Here is a 15837-nt window from a genome sequence, read left to right on the forward strand (position 1 = left end):
GTTCCTTGTAGTCTCTATGTTATTGGATGTTGTTCAGGTCCACGCTAAGCATGTCAAGCCTGTTATTTAAATTTATAGGATTCATATCCCCCCAACCGTATATTATCATTGATTTTTATCATTATTATCACTGAGTTTGGGTCTTGGAAATCATCTACACTCTAATTAAAAGAGCCTCGCATTTATTCAAGCAATACTATATTTCTTTCTACTCAGTCCATATGTTTTACTATGGCTGTTATACAGCTTAGAAATCAAAATGATCACTTTTTCCAAAGATAATTCCTAATAGTTACTGAAACTTAAATGTTAGAATCATAAAAATTTGTTTATTCTTCTTCAACGTTTTAGTGAAGGCCTTTAAATTAAAATAGAAAATAGAGTTAGGCATCTGACAGTTGGCTCTCCCCGCCCCCCCCCCCCCCCCCCCGCCTCTGTATATGACTTGGGCTACACATTTAATTCAAATTATAACAAATTTTAGTGCTAGTTTAAATTTCTTTGAGCTCAATGTTAGAATATATAGCAATCTAATAAGGAAAAATATTTACTGGTTTATGACTAAATCATGATACACTATTTCAAAAGGTGGCATTACAATTTTATAATGACATAGCAAAATAATACAATATCCACAATGAGTAGTTAAAAACAGAATATATAAAAAGTAGCTGTATTAGAGTTCAGATAATATAAAATAAATATTAAATAAAGATACAATGATAGAACTATAAGCAGCAAGAAGGTCTTTACTACAAAGAACTGCACAGAATGTAGAAATATAGGCAGAAAACTCTATCTCTAGGGTCTCTATGGAGCATCTAGAAAAGGAAAGAAATCTGAAGACCCCCCTTTCCTCTTAGCCAATCAGCAGGGAGCACATATCTAATTCTGGATGGCGAGAATTTGGTGAGATGGCACAAGGCAAAGCTGGCAAGCCAGGGAGCTCGTGAGACACCTGCCACCCAGACTGGGAACCTACTAGTACTTGCTAGTAGGAGTGCCATTGGCTGCCTCCCTTGCATGCAGCTGACACATGGTGGAGGAGGAAAGAAGAAAATTGAAACACAACAAAATCAGGAAAAGTCCATGCCTCTTCCAGTGTCCCACCGGCGCCATCTACTGACAATGCGTGAGGATCTTGCCAGCTGGCACAAAAGAAATACAGTTCAGAAATACAATGGGAAATGAACTTGGAGTTGAGCAACAATAATCATAAAATGGCATGCCAAGATGATGATAGTAAATGTGTAATAAATCTGGAAGTATTAACAGATGAATGGACATAGGTAAGTGGATAAAAAGGGGTATAGATGTAAGATATTTTGGCACATGGGAAAGAACAGAGATTTGTAATACAATTATTTCCTTATTCTTTACAGGCAATGAAAAAGACAGCATGGGAGGTCGTTGCCTTATTTTAGCAATTTCAAAAAATAGTGAGAATGTGATTGCTAACATCATCAATGAGGTTTTCTGTGGAATAAAATGAGCTTTGAATTTAATACGACACACATCATTAACATACAAGAGTATTCCGCCATGATTTAGACAGGAAAAATAAAATCCAGACTGTCTCCGTAATATCCAAATCTGACTTGCTAAGTTCGTGAAAATTAATGTAGCTAGACCACTATTTTTCTTGGCCAAAATTGATTTCTTGAGGAATACCAGTTGGAAAACTTGGACAAAGTTTAATCAATTTTCTGAGCTACATCTCTATTAAACAAATGTGGTTAAATGCCCGTGATTAAGAATTTGAGGATCTTTTCATTGTTTCTCTGTTTAGCCTATTCTATTAACACTACAGTTCTCTAAGGTGGTGGTTAGACCTGAAACATCATCACTAGTTAGAATCAAATTCTCAGCCTTCTCTCAAGATCTAAATAAGAAATCCCAGTAATTTGTTTTCAGATTATCTCTATCTAATTGCAATATGATATCAGTGTTTATTACTACAACTGTGCTTTTCTGCCATAGGTTTTCACAGTAAATGTTAGTTATTTTTTAGACTATATAATAGAAATGATTTAACTGTCTAAGTATACTTTATGGGGAGATATTCTTCTTTGTGTAATGTTTCCCATTTATTTTTTTAATTGAATGAGCAGATTACACTATGCTTGACAGAGTTATTAGTTATTGCTATCATTGGATTGGAGATATCCCCTAAAGCTACATGGGATACAATCTTAGAAGTCCCCCATTTGGAGTTGGTGAGAGATGGTGGAGGTTTTCAGAGATAAGACCTTGTGGGAGGGAGGTCTGCCCATCACTGGGGAAATGCCTGCCAAGGAGGCTCTGCTTCTCCCATCTTTCGCTTTCCCACTATGAGATCAATAGCTCCTCTCTCATAATCACCATCATGATTGCAGTCCAGCCATAGTCTCAATGCAAACAGACCAACCGACCATGAACTGAAATGTCTAAACCTATGACACAGAATAAACTGTGTCAGGTTCTAATTTTATTACCTCAGGCATTTGTTAAGGTAACAAACATAGCTATATAGGTTAGAAAAATAAAACACATCTACTTGGGCACAGTTTAAACATTAGGGACACAGATGAAATAAAATTACTCAAGACTAATCTAAAAATAAATTATTTGGGGGTTCACAGTATATATTTTAGAACACTGACATTTTATAAATCCATGATTCAAATGATATATATTTCTAAATTTCATATATACATAATTTCATATATACATAATTTATATACATAAATTCATATATACATATAATGATTGTATTTGTAGTTATATATCTACATCAATATGCATCTATAGATATATAGATAGATGTGAATAGATACATAGATATATAGATACAGATATATAAGCAGTTTACTCTTGAAAAACACAGATTGAAATCATGAATAATCTTCTAACAAGTTTTTGGGGGAAGGATATTTTAACAATTAAAAAATATAAACCACATGATTAGGAAACAGCAAAAACTCTAAAAAGGCATATCATGAATACATAGAATATATACAATATAATTTATCATCTTTTTATAAAACATGGATAAATTTATGATTAAAAGTTAAAAATTTATCTAATCATATACCAAAAACACAGACCTGTCAAGGTTACAGTCATAGTGTGAGAGAAATACAAACATGCATAAAGATTCGATATTAAATCATAACTGCATAAAACTAACTGTGACAGTTCTCTATGACTGGAAACATTCCAAAGCCACCTCCTACTTCTTTGTGTTGAGCTCAGAGGTTGCCGAGTAGGTCTTAAAATGCCAGATGTGGCAGAAAAAAATAAACGCTCATAGTTTTCACTATACTATATATATATATATATATATATATTATATGTATATATATATAACATTCAAAATCTGTTTTGATATAATTTTAAAAATTATCTTTAAGTAGTTGTACAAAGGAGTTGCCATTTAACAGAGCAGAATGTATCTTGGTCAATGTTATCCCTTTCCTAGAGAGTCAACAGCAAGCAATTTGTAAAAGTTGTATACAACTAGGCACCAACAACTTATACCTGGAATTCTAGCTACACAGGAGTCTGAAATCTGAGGAATGGGGCCCCACACCAACCTAGGTATACAGCCCATCAGACTGTATTCTTGAGACACTAGCAAAAATTCTGGACTGGAGAAGGCCTGAGTCACGTTGTAGAGCACCAAGCCATAAGCAGAAAAGCTGAGTAGGCCCTGAATTCAAGAGCTGGTACCAGCACAAAATTTAATTTAGCAAGCATATATAATATTAGACATATATATGTGTATGTATGTATATGTATGTATATACATATGTATGTATATATGTATATATGTATATATGTATATATATACATACATATATATACACATATACATAAATATACACACACAGATTTTCAAATGTCAGGATAATTACACCTAACCCCTAATCCTTATTTTGCCTAAGGGTCAATTCTAATTTTTTATTTAAATTTTAATCTTATGGTCAAGGTGATGTATACAGGGGTTACAGTTACACATGTAAGGCAAAGAGTACATATCTTGTTGAACTTGTTACCCCCTCCCTCATTTTTCTCCTACTTTCCCTCGCCTTCCAACCCCCCTATAAGTTGTACAGATCATTTCCAGCATAGTGTCTTGTGAGTATCACTGTTGCATTGGTTTGCCCTTTGTCCTTTGTCTCACAATTTTTTTGTTCCCCTTCCTTTCCCTAATTCAGAAAAATGTATATACAAATACCCAGGGTCCATGTCTTGGAATTCATTTCACTTAGCATCATTTTATATGGTCAAATGTACTTAGCTATTGAGCTATTCTGCTCATCTAATAAGATCATCCTAGATGAATACTATTTATTACAAATAGGGAAAACCATGGGACCTATGTTTCTTTGGGTCTGGCTTACTTCACTTAATAAGATTTTTTTCCAAGTCTTTCCATTTCCTAACAAATGGAGACGTGTCATTCTTTCTGATGGAAGCATAGAATTCCATATATATATATGTATATATATATATATGTATATATATATAATATATATATTATATTTTCTTGATCCATTCATCTACTGAGGGGCATCTGAGTTGGCTCCATATCTTAGCTATGGCAAATAATGCTGTGATAAACATAGTTGTTCTGGTAGCTTTAGTATGGCCTTGTTAGTGATCATTTGGGTAAATGCCCAGAAGTGGGATTGCTGGGTCATAGGGGAGCTCTATGTGGATAGAGTCTATTGAGGAACCTCCATACTGCTTTCCAGAGTAGTTGAAAAAGTTTACACTCATACCAACAGTGTAGTAGCATTCCCTTTTAGCCACATCCCTTCCAGCATCTGTTGTTATTAGATTTATTGATTTTAGACATTCTAACTGGGGTGAGGTAGAATCTCAATGTTGTTTTGATTTGCATTTCTTTTATGGCCAAGGATTCAACTCTGTGTTTTATCCATCCTTTTTCAAAAGACTTCTGTATTTCAATGTTTCACCTTCCAGAATATTTTTAATTTTTGCCAGCTGGAGTACTGAGGCAAGTATTAGTATGAAACTGATAATCTGCTATAGGGATGCCTTGAAGTTGAGCAGTATGTAAATTCAATTTTTGTTTACTGAAGAAAACCACTTTAAAAGATTTTTCCATAGCTCAGGGACATCATCTTACTGAACAGCAATTATTTTAATGAATAAATACGTGTACAATATTATTACTCCAGCAATGGGTACTAAGCTACTGATGGGTAATGTTCCTAAAAACCAGTCCTTTCTTTCTCCAGCTTTGCATTTTAATGTAAAATTTGCATACTATGGAACTGTAAATTTCCATATGAAGTGACTCTTTGTTCAGGTTCCTATCCCCAGTATTGTATTCAAATGGATCTAAAGTGTTCTGTTTCTATGTCCAAGCCCCTGCAAAATACAGCTCTCTGAGCTTATTAACCCTGTTTTGGTGTCATATACAGGAGAAAATACAAAGCTGACACCCAAATCTGAGATGGCCTGTCTGTTGTGGTAAATTCCATGCAATATTACCTCTCCTGGGTTATGCCTGGGGCAATGCCTGCACATTGTCAGAGGATCAAACACATTCTCTGTACCTCCCATTTTCAGTATCTCGGTTCCAGTCTCATGTACACAAAAATCTTATCCACATGTGCTCAGAACTTGCCATAGATTTTCATAATTGCAACAAGAACATTTTGTTCTTTATCCTTATTATTGGCATTTGACATTCCTTGAAGAAAATAAGGATGGATTTATTCATCACATCTAGTTCAAAGAGAGGCTGTTGGAAAATGCACTCATGTTAGGACCTGGATTTTTAAAATATTCTTAATAAGAAGACAAGTACTTTTTTGTCTACTGGGTTTGGAGAAAAGATAATTATCTTTTAGATTTTCTTTCCATTTGAAGAGCCAATTCCTTATTCTCTCCATTAAGATTTCAGAATCATAAAAGGAAGTCAGCCACCGAAGACAGAAAATCAGTTTTCCATGGTAAAACCTTCCTTCTTAACACAAATGACGCAAGCATTTACAAGAAGAATGTATTAGGCAGCGTTTATAAGAAGCATTTGAAGGGCAGTGGAGTTTCTATCATAGGAACTGAAAGGACAAATCAGTGTCTTACAGAACTATACAGTGTTTCACAATTCTATGTCTATGTTACCTCTGAACATTTGAAAGTAAAATATATTCAAGAATTTACATTTTAGCTAAGTACATTCCTTCTATTCTTAGTACAAGGATTTGACCGTTAGCCTCTAGCAAGTTTTCATATCACCATCTCAATTCAACAATCCTATTCTTTTCAAAATGTCCTGTATTGCTTTTGTTATTATATAATGCACTTCCTTCCATGGGGGTTAGCAAAGGTCAGGACTACAAAGGTTCTGTCTTTCTAATTAAATTTCATGCCAAATTGCATTTTGAGGAACCAAAAAAAATAACTGAAGAAGCAATTTTGTTCAGAAATTAAGATCATTGTCACCTGTGACAGAGCACCTGACAGATGTTGTTGTCACATATTTTTTTTGTCATAAAACCCTTTCACCTGAAAGCCAGAACAGTGTAGGATGTCAGCATGCCCACTTTCACATTTTATGATTATTTTTTCCTTTTGTGCTTTTGTTACTCTGATCTTCAAATTCCATTTTTCTTCCTTTCTAATTGTGGTGACATCACAGGTAGTTCCCTGTGTTTTGTTCAAAATCATGCTCAGTTTTTACCCTTCATGTATATTTCTTCAGGATTACATTTTGAGAAAATATTTTAAAGATATATTTTCAAATGCCTTTTCTAACACATTCTTCCTTTCTACTATTGTCCCAAACTACTGTTCCTAACATATAACCTATAAAATTGTCATCTGCTTCCCGATAATTTTCCCAGTGTATTGAACACAAGTTGACCTAAATCCATTCTTGTGCATCTAAATAGTTTGTTTACCAAGCTAATTGTGTTAGTAAAGGGTAACATAGAATTTTATTGTTATTTTTGTTTGTCTTTATTTAGTTTTTTCTTTTTATGATACTGTGGTGCTTCGATTTGAGACCAAACCTTGCTACTTAGCTCATGACCAAACCTTGGAGACCAAACCTTGCTACTTAGCTCAGCCTATTTTCCCAGGTGCATAAGTGAGGCAAAATCCCAGGTATGTGAGAACTTGTTTGATGTGCTGGCAGGCAATCCACCTAAGCCCAGCTGTAAACATCCCATTGAGGGCCCAAATGAAAGGCCCCCACCTTCTTTGACTTAGTAGCTTTTTCATTAACCTCTGCCTCCTAGCCAGGACCTCCTTTAAAAACCCAGCTCCTGTCCCAACTTTTCGTCACAACCCCCAAACCCACGGGAAGGCTTATGTCCCTTGCTGTTCCTCAATAAACAGTCCTTGCCCCTTGATGATGGAATGTGGCCTATTCCTTTTCCAAATGATGATCTCAAGCTCGTTTTACTCGATTCACCATCTCATGTCCATTTTTTTTGAGGTCTTTCATTCTTCACTTTAGGCTTTAATATAGCTAACAAGAATTCACTAATGGTCATAAATGATATATAATCACCACAGCTGTTCCTTTTTCCTTTCACAGTAGGTGATTTGGTCCACTGAACAAAGCTCTGCCCTCTCTTAAGATTTTTGCATTACCTTTATTTTGAGAGCCATTCCCAATAGGACTTAAGTGTAAGTGAGTTCACTTATGGAATTGACATAATAATTCATAAACCATATTGGACATTACCTTCCATTTTATCTGACTATAAGCAATGCTCGCAAGTTGTTCACCACTGTGCATTAAAGTAAGCTTCCTTCATAATGTAGATGAACTTCATGGGCATCTAAGTTACTTGCTCATGTGGCCTGCTTGTTTTGTCCAGTCTTCTTTGTCTTAAATCCTACATGGGATTGTTGCTGGGTTTATCTGACTGTATGACTTAGTCAGTGTGATAACCTAGCTCATAGTGAGAGTTCCAAGTCCAGAATTTTGCTCTACCAGTATTCAGCAAAATTCAACTTCACAATAGATGACATCCTCTTGTCAATGGACAATCCATTCTTACACAGCCAAAATTATTTCATAGTACACACAAGCACATGTTTCTAACTGATAGGGCACATTTCAGTTATTTTTATTGAAATCTCATAGGCTTTATTTCTCTACAATGAACAGGCTTGAAGGGCTCCTGCCATTATATTGAACTTTCCTTTGTTCATATCTTGCTGATATTTTTGTCACTTATGTCATTTTTTCTCTTAAGCATGGCTATTTTTTAAAATATGATTCAGCTAGGTTCTTCATCTGGAGTCTATCCTTAATTTTTATCCAATTCCTTTCATTGATATTTTGAAAAAATGCTGCTGCTTTGACAATCTTTACTGTATAATAGTTTGAGAAAATAAGCATGCATTTGTATTTTTTCCTATCAATATAACTTTGATGGAAGGGAGAGGTCAATTTTCTGACCCCTAGAAATTCTGAAAGTTGACTAACTCATATCTAAAAAAGCTTATTCAAAATCTATTAGGTTTGCGATAGGTTTTAAATGGAATTCAAGAAAATTGGCAGCCTTCCAATACTAAGCATTCTAATCCATTTACATGGCACTTCTCCTAACTTCTTTACATTCTTAAAAAAATTCACATTTCTAAAGTGTATATTGTGTATATTGATAATGTAGATAGTATTTTGGTTTCTATTATGTTTGCAAAGTGATCATTGTGTATAGAAACAGTAGTGCTATTGAATTTTTTACTTCAGATAGAATCTAGTTACTTTGTTGAAGTATTGTTTTAGTTTTCTGTTGATACTCTTGCTTTTCTAAGTGTTTTGTTTTCCTCAGATTCCTAATTCTATTTTTAGAAACTGTATCAAAGGAAGTGTTAAGAGTTATGAACTTCAACATGAGAAAAATCATAAATGAATAATCCAATAATGCATATAAACTTAATAGAAAAGTAGAAACATGCCAAACTAAACATTAGAAGATGGAATTAAATAGCAAAGATCAGTACAAAAGTTAATAAAAGACTAAAGTCATTTGACCATAATGGATAAAAGTAGGAAAATCCCTAAATGAATAAAATTAGACATGATTTTGTTGTGATATTCCAACAATCACTAGTGAAATCCAAAGATCATTAAGGAATACTTGAAAAACCTGAAACTGGAAGATCTACAAATAATATATATATGCTGGATGCTTTAGACCTACCAAAATGTAACCAAAAGATTCAAAACCACCTATATGGTAATATAAATTATAAATATGGTAATATAAATTACTAAACAAATCTGTAACAAGCAATGAGGTTGCTTGTAATAATAATTCTCCCTGAAAAGCAAAGCCCAGGACCTGATGGCTTTACTGCCCAACTCTTCCAGACGTTTTTTTCTTTTCTTTTCTTTTTTTGGTCTGTTGTGGGGCTTGAACTCTGGGCCTGGGCACTGTCCCTCAGCTCTTCAGCTCAAGGATAGTGCTCTACCACTTGAGCCACAGTGCCACTTCCAGCTTTTTCTGTTTATGTGGTGCTGAGGAATCAAACCCAGAGCCTCATGCATCATGCAAGGCAAGCACTCTACCACTGAGCCACCTTCCCAGCCGCTCTTCCAGACTTTTAAAGAAGAACTAATAGTAAATTACTTATATTGTCATCCTTAACTAACTTAAAAATAAAGTATATACTAATTTTAACAAATTGCTGAGGTATTTAGTAGTTTAGTTTTTTTTTTCTTTTTCTGATGAAACTTGTCTAGGATAAATTATTTTCTGATGATTTTGTCAGACAAATCCTTGAAAACAATTTCATATGGTCATAGAGAATTGTGATTAGTGCACGTGTATAAATGCATATTTATTTATATGTGCAATGTATATATATATATATACTGAATATATATTCAATATGTTTAACCTTATACTTTATTTACTATTATAAGCTTTGTATGTGTTGATCAACTTTGATTATAGTTGTGTTTGTGTCAACAATTTTCTTCACAGAATTATCGTTGGTTCTATTGAAAGTTATTATTAATCCTAGTCAAATTTACTGAACTCAATGGTTCTAGACTTCTCATGTTATCTGATGTACTTCCTTCAATGACTATTTTGTTTCTTTCCTTTCTTTCATGCCTAGTGTATTTAGTAATGAAAGAGAGTAGGAACTCAATATCTTTTCAAGAGTTAGTTTCTTTTCAGGAACTACTGTTATGATAAATTTCAAAGGATACTGATGGGATAGCTAAGATAGCTATAATACTAAAAGACAAAAGTTTATTCTGACTGCAGCAATACAATTCCATAAACTAGGTGGCATATAAACAATAGAGATTTGTCTCTCACAGCTCTGAAGACAGAAATCCTCCATCAAGATGCTACCAAATTTGACAGCCTGTGAGAACTCACTTTCTGGCTCACCACCTTCTGGCTGTGTCCTTACAAGGTGGCAAGAATGAAAATTTCTCCTCAAGAAGAAACTACATTCATAATGTCTTTGGAATTGAAGTTTAGACTTTTTAGTGTGTAAAAGTTAGAAGACAAAATTTGCTAACATTGTATTAATAATTAAATATTGAAACAATTCTGCATCGCCTTACATTGCTTTGACTTGTATTACAGTTAGCTTGCATTTGGCACTTACTCAATGACAGATTTAATACATTAACCAATTATTTCATTACTGCTTCACAAGAAATTAAAAATCCCTGTAAGATAGTTATTATTCCTCCCTTGAATGATTCAATAGAAGATGAAGATATTGGTTGAAATATTCTAGTAGAGTTTATTCATTGATCACAACAAAATCATAATATATCACGAGCAGGGACTGGATTCATCTTTTATTAAGTCAAAATATTATTACCATCTCAAGGGAAAAATATCATGAGTATCTTACTATGTAAAAAGTAAAGGTAGAAACAACATTGCCAAATACAGCTTTGTGAACAAATTAAAGTTATGGAAATATGAAAATTAAAAGTTTCTTTTAGGGTAAAATAAGTTATAAAATAAGTTGTATAATAGTATGAGACACTAAAAGATGAAATAAGTTTATAAAATAAATTATATAATAATAAGAGGTACATAATTTATATCATTTTTATTATATGTCTACACATGTATAAACAAAGAAGTAATTTCAATACTTTTGTAATATACTGGAAGATTTTCATGATAAAGTGGAAGAACAGAGATAAAAATCACTGTCATGAGTTACAAATTACTATTGTGTTGAACTCTGTATGCTTTAAAAATATTCAAGAGAATTGATACCATATAAAAATAAATTTTTACAGAAGAAAAACTATAATAAAATCTTGAAAAATATTAATTGCATTTCTTGACCACGAGTATTGTTTTTGGCAATAGAATATAGAATTGACCATCACAGGAAATCTTGCTAGTGTTAGATATTTTACTACTGTTGAATATTTATTCTACAAACTTTTGAAGCCATATATATTCTGAACTGTGACAGTAGTGAAACTGCGAGCATATGGAAAATTGTCTGGAGAAAAAACAGAAAGATCCTTAGAAACTCATGTTTTCAGAGATATTTCTGCAAGTTCATGAAACTAAAGTTGTGATTAATGAATTTCTGATAAAAATAGTTCATATTTATTTAAGAAACTCTAGGAAAACATACAAAATTTTAACAATATGATGTCAAAGCATGAATTGTGAAAACAAAAAGATAAACTCAATTCACTGTCTATCCAAGATAGGAAACAAATCATAAAACTCTATTAATCTTAGAGCCCAGCACTCTAGCACTCCATTCTGTGATTAATTCTTTTTTCCACATTTCCATGAAGTTTTCAAACTCAAGTTTAGCATAACTATGTCTTCTCTGAAATTTCTTTGTATTTTCTCAGAAATTATTGCTATTTTGATTATCCTTTGATATTTTAATTATATCTGTTTATAAAAGAAGATGTAAGCTGCTTAAAGCTGCATCAGTATAATTTGGCTTTATATAATTATAGAGTATATTCATTGACCATGAAGACAAAGCTTTACTTGGTTATTCCCTGTATCAATTTTCTTGATAGTACTGGTTTGGATAAACAACAGAAAACTGGATAGTACTGACTTGGATAAACACCAAAAAACCAGAAATTGTGGTGTGGCTCAAGTGGTAGAGCACTCACTTTGAGCTGAAGAGCTAAGGAACAGTGCCCAGGCCTAGAATTTAAGCTTCACAACCGACAAAAAAAATCATTTTAAATAGTAGAGTTTTAACTCAGGGCCCCATTCTCTGCCTAAGCAGATGTGTGACTCCTGACCCATGCTGCTCAGTTTAAAGGGAATATTTAATGGTAAAATAATTTTTTTTAAAACAGAAGCTTGGGCTGGGAATGTGGCTCAGTGGTAGAGTGCTCACCTTTCATGCATGAAACCCGGGGTTTGATCTCAGTACCACATACACAGAAAAAGCTGAAAGTGGTGTTACTGCTCAAGTGGTAAAGCACTAGCCTGAGCACAGAGAGTCTCAGGGACAGAGCCCAGGGCCTGAGTCCAAGCCCCAGGACCAGCAATAAAATAAAATAAAATAAAATAAAAACAAAAGCTTATGCAAATTAAATAGCAAAATTCAAGCCTCCTGCAAATTGAATACAACTATGCAAAAGTTTAATTAAACATATACAAACATTCCTCTGATATTTATTTTATGTGTGAAATTAATTCAGTGCTATATTCATTTCCATATTTTAAGATACAGTCATGTTAACTTATGTCAACAATCCCAACTATTGGAGAGCTGGAAATTAGAAGGCTCTCAGTTTAAGGCAAACCCAGGAAAAAATTAGTAAGACTCTATCTCAACAAAATACTTTGATAGCAAAAAATTGCAGACACTATTTGTAAGTGTAGGGAAACTTTCTAGGAAGTTTAAGGCTCTGGTTTTAGCCACAGTACTGCCACTAATTTTTTAAAATTAAGTTTTTTTATTGTGAAAATACTGTACAGAGGGGTTACAGTTACATGAGCAAGGTAATGAGTACATTTCTTATCCAGCATTGTTGCCGCCTCCTTTGTTTTCCCACTACCATCCCATCCCTCCCACCTCCTCAGCTACACCCCACCTAAATTTTAGCGTTCAATTTTCAACATAGCATCTTGGACATCTCATTGTTGCAATGGGTCAATCTGTATCCCTATTTAAACATTTGTTTTTTTCCTTCCCCTCCCCAAATTATACCAACATCAAATACAGTTTAAACAGGGGTTCACAGAAGACCATACTAAAGCTTCAAGCACAACTATGCTTATTGCAGCATTATTTACCATAGCTAAGATATGGAACCAATCCAAATGCCCCTCAGTAGATGAATGGATGAAGAAAATGTGGTATATATACACAATACAATTCTATGCCTCCATCAGAAAGATTGACATTGCCCCATTTGTTAGGAAATGGAAAGACTTGGAAAAAGTTATATTAAATGAAGTAAGCCAGGCCCAAAGAAACATAGGTCCCATGGTTTCCCTTATTTGCAATAACTAGTATATGTCTGAGTCAAGCAGAAAAGGTCAGATAAGATGATGATAAGCGAAATTAACCCCAAGATAGGGACACAAGTGTGTTTTCCTTGCTATTGTTTCTAATATAGTTATAAGTAACCATGTGATTTTTTGTTGCTTTGTATGTTCTTCCCCCAAGGTATAACGCCTGCCACTAATTTTTAACTGATCTATTGGTTGAAATTGGATATTTATCATCACTTTGTTAATGTGAGGTCTATGAGCCCTCACATATATATATATATATAATATTTGTAATCATCAAAATAACATGAAATAAGTTAAATCCAAAGAAACTTCATGATACACAATGGATTTATTAAAGTACTTTATGTAATTAGAATAATTTATTTGGCTACAGTATGTCAAAATTACTTTAAAATTTTGATGAAAATACAAATGTTTAAAATGCTTCCTTTGACATCTGGATACTTTGCATGTAGGCTAAATGGAGCATCAATATTTTCCTCAAGTATTCATGACGAGAATTTTTTGATTGTCAATGAATTGTATGCTGAGTAAGATACACATGTTATACACACTTATATACACATATATACATTGATATGCATACAATAATATTACATGAGACTACATCAGATGAGAGAAAAATAAAATTCAACATGAGTGGAAATATATATATATCAATAAATGATAAACAAGAAACAATAACTGATTAATTTGAATGGCAAGTGAAATGTTGAGGTTGTAGCAACAGAAAGTAATCATAATGTTATGCAGAATATGAATGACAAACCAAAGACCCTTAATAATAAAGGAAATACTTGACTAAGAACCTATAGATGACTCATTACAGTAATCCTAAGTTAAATGTTTTTGAAATTGTGTTTAGCGGGTATGAAGTTAGATAATCAAATCGATCTAACACTGTATTTTTTGATGAAAACTATTAATTTGAATGTTCTAAGGTCTCCCTAATTCTCTTATTACTTGGGTGTAATATGTAGATAAATATTCATTGTGGTTCTGGGAAGAACAATCTTAATAATAGTTCATATGAATTCTATAACAAGAAGTGTGCACGTATTTTACCTTAACTCTTCCAGGCTTCTATCTATAAAATTTCATTGACAGTATTCCATAAGAATATATAAATTACCTTTAAATCCTCTATAAGTGGAAATCTTTTTTGTCAGAAAAATAGCATTAGATACTTTCATTACACCAAATAGCTGCTTAAGTAGGCATACTTTTTTTAAAAGGTGGCTATATTAGTCCACTGGACTTTCCTACTTTAAATATTTTACCATGGATTTGAGATTTAACATTTTCTCACACATATAGACATCACCATAATAAAACTGTGCATATGGACAGGAGTGAAGTTTTATTATTTAGTTTTATCTACTATGCATAATTGTTATTTTTTTGTCTCCAACTCAAGAACTTTGGGTTAAAGGAGATTATTGCAGGACAGGAATGTCATCCTAAGACTAATGACTCTTTGTCTGATGAGGTAATGTTTCTCCTTGAATTTCATGAATACAATAAGAGTCTGTTCAAAAGATCAGTATGTTGCAATATCATTTAAAAGCACTAAAACCCCCAAACTCCCCAAAAAGCTAATACTAGAAAAAAACTACTTATGAAATGCAAAAATAATCTGTGGTATTGATCATTGATGATTTAATTCTATAACATATGAAGGAAAAGCTATGTCATATTCAGCACTTAATGATATAAGCTTATGGGACTACTTGTAAGACTTTCTGTTATAGAGAATTCCACAGATTTGTTTGCTTACCTAAAACATTATGGAATTAATGTCCTACATGCTCATTACATTGTTGCTAGTACCTAAACATGAAAATTGACTATTGAGGTTCTTTTATTATAGCAATAGACACATTTATAATTGGGATGTATATTCAGCAATGTAATTATTGTTAGACAAAAGACTTCATTGTCTAAGGTAAATCATTTGACCAGAGATCTTATCCTAGCCTGCAGCCTGTCTAATAATTCTTCACTTGTAACTAGATAACATTACCTAAATAGCAAGAGATTTCTTTCATGCAATGGAGAACAAGAGAAATTTTATAAAATAAGTAGAAAATAATATATTAGTTTATTACTCTAACCTTTCTAATCTAATCTAGGATATTATTATACATTTTTATTTCATAAACACATATCATACTTATCTTCTCAAAAACATTGTGCAAGGGTACCATGAATTAATAATTATATCTATGATTTTTTTTGCTTTATGCTTTGTTTGTATTTAGAATACGAAGTGAAGAATATTGCATGTTTATGTATCAGTGTTCTAGACTGTTTTAGTAAAACCATAAAGTATGTCCACATTACTTAGGCTACTTTA

This window comes from Dipodomys merriami, unplaced genomic scaffold, assembly GCF_024711535.1.
Source record: "Dipodomys merriami isolate MVZ:Mamm:240054 unplaced genomic scaffold, mDipMer1.0.p SCAF_5, whole genome shotgun sequence".
Lineage (NCBI taxonomy): Eukaryota > Metazoa > Chordata > Mammalia > Rodentia > Heteromyidae > Dipodomys > Dipodomys merriami.